The following is a 7,152-nucleotide window of genomic DNA, read 5'->3' as shown; positions in this document are numbered from 1 at the left end:
GTACGTATATCGCCTAGGATGGATAACTGGACATAGTTGATATTCCCTGGTGGGTCTAGGTATACATGGCCACTTTATGTGCCATTTACATGTTACCTTCTATTCAGGTTGAGATAGACTAATGGACTAGCGAGCGTCATATAGTGTGTATTTATACATATATAGACTACTTAGCTATTGTTGGGGTTGTCTAGGATGTATCCGCTTATCGGGGTCTCTGGTTGGACTGTAGTAGAGTAGAACTTGTTTGTGGGCCTGACCCACCATCATTTTTCAGGTATTCGTCAGGAGTAGGGATTGTTCGTTCTAATCAGGGATCGTCTACTTCATTCTTCTGGATTATTTATTTAGGAGTTTTTTTTACATTTTAATGTTCTGATGTAGTCACTTGTTCAGTTGGGTTTTTTTTTCTAGGGGTCCACATAGTATGGATTCCGGAGTTATATTAGTAATGGAGGATTGGATGTATCAGAATATTTTTTTATTTATAAAAATTTATTCTGAGGATTTCATTAATGGAATATCATTTTAGTTTTCTTTCAGCAATTTTATTTATTCCTTTTTAGCATATTTATATTCTGTGTTCGATTATTGCCATTTGTTTTTTATCTCCTCGGGTATTCAGGCATGGGTTTGGTCAACCCGCATCTGAAAATCCATAGGCATCACAGTACTTGAGCACCCTATTCATGGTGATCGATCACCCTAGGCATGGTGATCGAGCACCATGAGGAAAAATCCTAAAATTTGGCTAAGTGTTGGCAAAAAGACACTTCAAAAATAAAATGAAGAATTTTGGCTAAGTGTTGGAGAGGATGATCAAGCACTGTTTAGGGTTATCGATCACCCTAGCCATGGTGATCGAGCACCCTTATGCTGATACTTAAAAATAATTACGAGATTATTCTATTTTCAACCTTTTTAACCCCAGATGGGCCCAAAAGACTCCATATATCCTATAGCGTATCCAAGAGGGAATAGAAGTCAGATTTCTTTTATAAAAGAAGGTGAAAGGTCATAAGAAAGCTCTCTTGCAACTTTTCAGATCCGGCGGTGGCTTTTAGGGTTTTGAAGCTTTCTCTGAAGAATTGAAGAAGAAGATCCCGAGAAAAGAAGTGCAATCCATGGAGATATTTTCCACACCAACCAAGATGATATTCTCCATTTCCATGAGTAGCTAAATCCCTTCTTAGGGCATTAATGTAACCCAAATTCGATTACTATGGTTTGATTGTTCTAAATTTTGGGATTTTCATTATTAATGTATAATTGATTGCATGGTTATTGAGTAATTAACTTAGATCTTGTAAGCAATTGGGTTTTTAATTAAATAAATTGATTTTTGATAAATTAATCTTTGGTCTTAGAAGTAATTCTTCTTTAAATCAAAATCAATCTATTCTTATTGTTTGAGATTGACGACTAAGGGGTGTGTAAACCGTTTTTGTGAATGAATGTTTTCATAATTTATGCTTAGGGAAGACGAATTATTATGCAAAATTAGTTAGAAGTAGGTAGGTAAATAATTTGTGCCAACCGAAAATAGGTTATTATTAGCAAACATTCATCATTTATCTTTCTTTAAACTGAATGTTAATGATTTTTAATTCTAAGTTATACATAAACATTGAAATCCCAAGGTTGAGACAATTGGTCATAGTATGAGGTTCGCGGTGAAATTAAGCCTTAAGATCTTCTCTCTCTAATCTAAATCTTTACTTTGCTTATTTTTCTATTTATGCTATTGAATTGCATCAAAACAAACAAACTTTTCCCTAAATTAAAATATAAATTAATTTTAAACTTGTAAAACCACTATAGTCCCTGAGGTTCGACACCCTCTAAGTAGTCATATCCTGCAAAGGATTTGTATTATTGCAAGTGGTAAAATAACACACATCAGTCTTTTGACGACTATTTTATAGACAAACTCCGAAAACCGCAATTTATGTTCTTAATTGTTCATAATATTCAAGACTCCCTTTTTGCCGCATCTACCTGAGATAACCGCAAATAAACTAATTTGGTCCAATTTTTTATTTATAACCCACATGGAAATACAATCAAATACCACATTGATTTTCCCACAATATTATTCATGGAAGTACCTCCCCACATCCATTTTAGTATGAAAAAGTGACTGCACAAACATGAATGATCTTTATTGATCTTTCATAACAACGAACATATGCTATACTTTAGAAATAATGATGGCTATTGCCATTGTTATTCCCGTCCTTCAACTCGACATTTCATATCCTGAGACACCTTATTCTAAAATTCGAAAGCTGAGAATTATAACCCTCAGTCATCATTACCTTCCTCGAATTTGACGACAAGACTTATTAGTCATTCTTTGTAACTCATACCATAACCAATTCCACTGTGTAAAATGGATTACCACTCAAAGTCAGCTCAACCTCTTTAAGTTAACCAGAGCTTCCCTCCTAACTAATAATAAATACACTACCATTCCCGAATTACCCAATTTAAATAACTCTTCAACAGACCAAACATTTTGTATTGTGTCAACTGTTAATAGTAACCGCTACCCCATTTCGTCCTTCTTAACAATAGTAATAAGAGAAGTAATAACTTCCCATAAATCAACTATATTCGTTATATCGCATCCCTTTCCTCCGTGGATAGGTCTATAGTCTAATCCCTTCAGTAAGCTTTTCCAATAAGATGATCCCTATTATGTAAGGCTTAATCACTACAACAACCTTTAGATCATGAAATATATAATGAAGCTCATAATATTTAAGCGAATATCCATGTCATTTCTTCCTTTGTCATCCCAATATCATTCCTGCAATAATTCATTCTTCCTCTGTCATCCCAATATCATTCCTACAATAATTCATTGGTGATTACTGAATACATAATCCTGCTTCAAGAAATGTGTCACGACCCGAAAATTCCACTAAAATTCTCAATTTATATGAGTCCAAATACATCAAAATACATCCAGGATCATAAAAATTACCCCCTCTTTTATACAAAAATTAATTTCCTCAAATATACAAAAAAATTCTCCAAATAAAAAAATAAAATCCTGCAACGCCAACTCTTCAGCCTAAGCCCGAATCTAGCCATCCCCGTTCATCTTCGATACCTGAAACTGAAAAGTGGTGAGACAAAAAGTCCCAATAAGAAAAACCATAACAAGAACTTCATGGAGGTTTAATAAAACAGGTTCACAAAATATAAATAGTCATGTGAGTATATAAACAAAATACATATGCATTTAATTAAAACATTTAATCAAAACCATTGAAGCAAAATCACCCCAAGTCATTCAAGGTATAAAGAACCCTATACTGAAAAAGATTAACTCCCCACTGGATCACCAAGGCACCAAGCTCCAGCCTCCTCTGCAACTCTCGGCCCTCTGACTGTCTCTCAAAACTCTCTGTCTTGGCTCACTCTATTTTTTTTCTTCTTTGCTTTAATACCCATCAGTGCACAAACACACATTTAAATAGGCAACATGCACCGACTTCAAATATCACATTTAACCAACAAAATCAAAAAGGACCCACCACCCACTATCTTCTTTATCTCTCATCATTTCACCTCCTCCTTTATTTTCTTCGTACCTCTACTAGACCACGCCCACGTGAACAACCTGCCAACCCAATTTAATTTTGACCATAAACCTCTCGTCGGCCAACTGCTCATGCCCTTTCTTATCACCATCTGACACCATATATATATATATCATATATACACTGGAACAAAATCAATGAAGCCTTTGAAATCTTCATATATATATATCATCACCAAACCACCACAAAAGTAGCCCACGTGCACAGAACTAAAACCAAAGAAATTTTTGGGCACAAAAGCCCAAGTGGGTCCCACTCACATCACACCAACTTTCTTTTCTACTTTTCTCTTTTTCTCATTTCCCACGGCTGGCTCCCTTTATGCCTCAACAGATACAATATATACAGATATATATATATATATATATATATAGTGAATCAAGACCAGTATCTCTTGGTAGGCCCAAAAACACATTACCACACTTTTTTTCTTTCCACCCCATTCAGCACCTTGCTGCCACCTTTTCATTCCATCAGATTACACACACACATATATATAAACTATATAAAAAAACTATAATTACACCTTCACTGAAATAGTGAAATGAACTCAAAACTATAATAATAATAATAATAATAATAATAAAATTATAAATTAAAATATAAGAAAATTCGGGTTATCACAATCTCCACCACTTAAAAAAAATTTCGTCCTCGAAATTCAGATCCAACAGTCCGTATACCCGAAAACACTAATAATCAAGAAACCAAATCCACAAATCCTTAACCCAGGCGATGTAAGATACAGTGATATGTAAGACGTTGTAGTAGCTGACAGTGCTAGTCACCCGCCCACACACTCCGTAACCGTTGTGGTAGCTTGTCGATGCGTCACTTGCCCACCCACTAAAAAAAAATAATAACAAATCTGCGCTACCTGCCCAACCACACCAACTAACCATCCCAGTAGCTGCCGGTGAACGCCATCCGCCCACACACACCAGGCTACGAGTGATAGCTCACCAGTGCTACACACTCGTCCACTCACACATGTCTACATCATCATTATACTCACACTTCTGGCTGGATTCAACTCTGATACCATTTTGTCACGACCCGAAAATTCCACTAAAATCCTCAATTTATAGGAGTCCAAATACATCAAAATACACCCAGGATCATAAAAATTACCCCCTCTTTTATACAAAAATTAATTTCCTCAAATATACAAAAAAATTTCCAAATAAAAAAATAAAATCCTGCAATGCCAACTCTTCAGCCTAAGCCCGAATCTAGCCATCCCCGTTCATCTTCGATACCTGAAACTAAAGGGTGGTGAGACAAAAAGTCCCAGTAAGAAAAACCATAACTAGAACTTCATGGAGGTTTAATAAAACAGGTTCACAAAATATACATAGTCATGTGAGTATATAAGCAAAATACATATGCATTTAATTAAAACATTTAATCAAAACCATTAAAGCAAAATCACCCCAAGTCATTCAAGGTATAGAGAACCCTACACTGAAAAAGATTAATTCCCACTGGATCACCAAGGCACCAAGCTCCGGCCTCCTCTGCAACTCTCGGCCCTCTGACTATCTCTCAAAACTCTCTGTCTCGGCTCACTCTATTTTTTTCTTCTTTGCTTCAATACCCATCAATGCACAAACACACATTTAAATAGGCAACATGCACTGACTTCAAATATCACATTCAGCCAACAAAATCAAAAAGGACCCACCACCCACTATCTTCCTTATCTCTCATCATTTCACTTCCCCTTTATTTTCTTCGTACCTCTACTAGACCACACCCACGTGAACAACCTACCAACCCAATTTAATTTTGCCCACAAACCTCTCTTCGGCCAACTGCCCATGTCCTTTCTTATCACCATCTGACACCATATATGCATATATCATATATACACTGGCACAAAATCAATGAAGCCTTTGAAATCTTCATATATATCACCACCAACCACCACAAAAGTAACCCATGTGCACAAAACTAAAACCAAAGAAATTTTTGGGCATAAAACCCCAAGTGGGTCCCGCCCACATCACACCAACTTTCCTTTCTACTTTTCTCTTTTTCTCAATTCCCACGGCTGGCGCCCTTTATGCCTCAACAGATACAATATATACAGATATATATATATATATATATAGTGAATCAAGACCAGTATCTCTTGGTAGGCCCAAAAACACATTACCACATTTCTTTCTTTCCACCCAATTCGGCACCTTGCTGCCACCTTTTCATTCCATCAGATTACACACACACACGTTTATATAAACTATATAAAAAAACTACAATTACACCTTCACTGAAACAGTGAAACGAACTCAAAACTATAATAATAATAATAATAAAAATAAAATTATAAATTAAAATATACGACAATTCGGGTTATCACAAAATGGCTACAATTGTAAGAGCCAATCCATTCTTTAACTCTTATTGAGTCACCCACTATGATAATAGTATACATACCATGCACCCTATTTGATCTGAAGAGGTGTTTGGTCACTCTATCTCAGAAATCCGTTTTTTTGTCTGTCGGTAATAACCAGTAAATCCTACAACTAACAATTCTCGCATGTGAGGTAGTTTGCCCCCATCCCTCAGCGGTTCAAAATTTTAGCTAAGTTTATTGTTATACCTTTTCTTAATTGGAATTACTTTACCATAATTCGAAATATCATCTATAATGATATTAAAAATCGCATCTATGCAAATATAGTTTTTCAAAATAATTAGATTCTCACATCAAATCAACCAAATTAAGTTATTACCATCTAGCAACATTTAATTATTGCAAATGGCGACCTTACACAGCTGCTTGAAATTATTGAAATCGAGCAACACCTTTACCCCTCCTTCCAATACACAATACTACTGCTTCTTATAGTGAAGCACTTCTGCCGATGGCAACTTAGGAACTTCTTAGAAGATATCCTATTAGTATTCCTTCAATTCAGTAGTCCTCTCTATAGACTCCTTCTTAAATGCACACCCTATCATAGCACACAAAACAACGATTTACACAAAAGCATTAACAAGTCTACCCTGTTCTAGGGCATTATTCATTTTAATGAATATCTCCTCTGGAATCAAGCTTATAAAATTGATTCACACAATTTCCTTTTTCAGATTTGTAGGTAATCATCCAATCTCGAAACATAAACTTTAAACATAGACAAAGGTAAAATTTGTTTGCCTAACCACATACCAAGGGCTCAACCCTCATCCTCCTTATACGAGGAATGTAAATTGTCCAACATGACTTTATAAAACCAATTATGGAAGCATCCCAATATAATGCCAATGTTCTCCTGATTGTGAGATATATATATATATATATATATATATATATAATCAAACGATTCGTTCTAATAAAAACTTCATCAAATCACCAAACTCTCGGAGAATACACCCCATGTATCTTTTTTAGAGATAAAAATAAAACTAACTATATGTAAGTCGAATAACACCAATTCTTCTAATGTCATTCACTATATTACTTAGTAATTGATATCAATTTCGTACAATCATCCATCTTTGCTCGGTGCTATCCAATTACAATTTATAATTA

General features: G+C 35.2%; 1 long non-coding RNA gene across 1 annotated transcript; it reads right to left on the bottom strand.

Moving 5' to 3' along the window:
- Positions 1–2,921: 2,921 nt before the first annotated feature.
- LOC132299472 (uncharacterized) lies at positions 2,922–5,356 on the bottom strand. The gene is made up of 2 exons (XR_009480124.1): positions 5,075–5,356; positions 2,922–4,876 (listed from the first exon to the last, which is right to left on the bottom strand). It is a non-coding gene; the product is annotated as an uncharacterized LOC132299472 (long non-coding RNA).
- Positions 5,357–7,152: the final 1,796 nt, after the last annotated feature.

This window comes from Cornus florida, unplaced genomic scaffold (genome assembly GCF_030987335.1).
Source record: "Cornus florida cultivar Cherokee Brave unplaced genomic scaffold, ASM3098733v1 CherokeeBrave_3.0.0_Hap2_Chr03, whole genome shotgun sequence".
NCBI classification, from domain to species: domain Eukaryota; kingdom Viridiplantae; phylum Streptophyta; class Magnoliopsida; order Cornales; family Cornaceae; genus Cornus; species Cornus florida.
The sequence above is the reverse complement of the archived record's forward strand: the minus strand, read 5'-3'. Positions and strand labels throughout refer to the sequence as shown.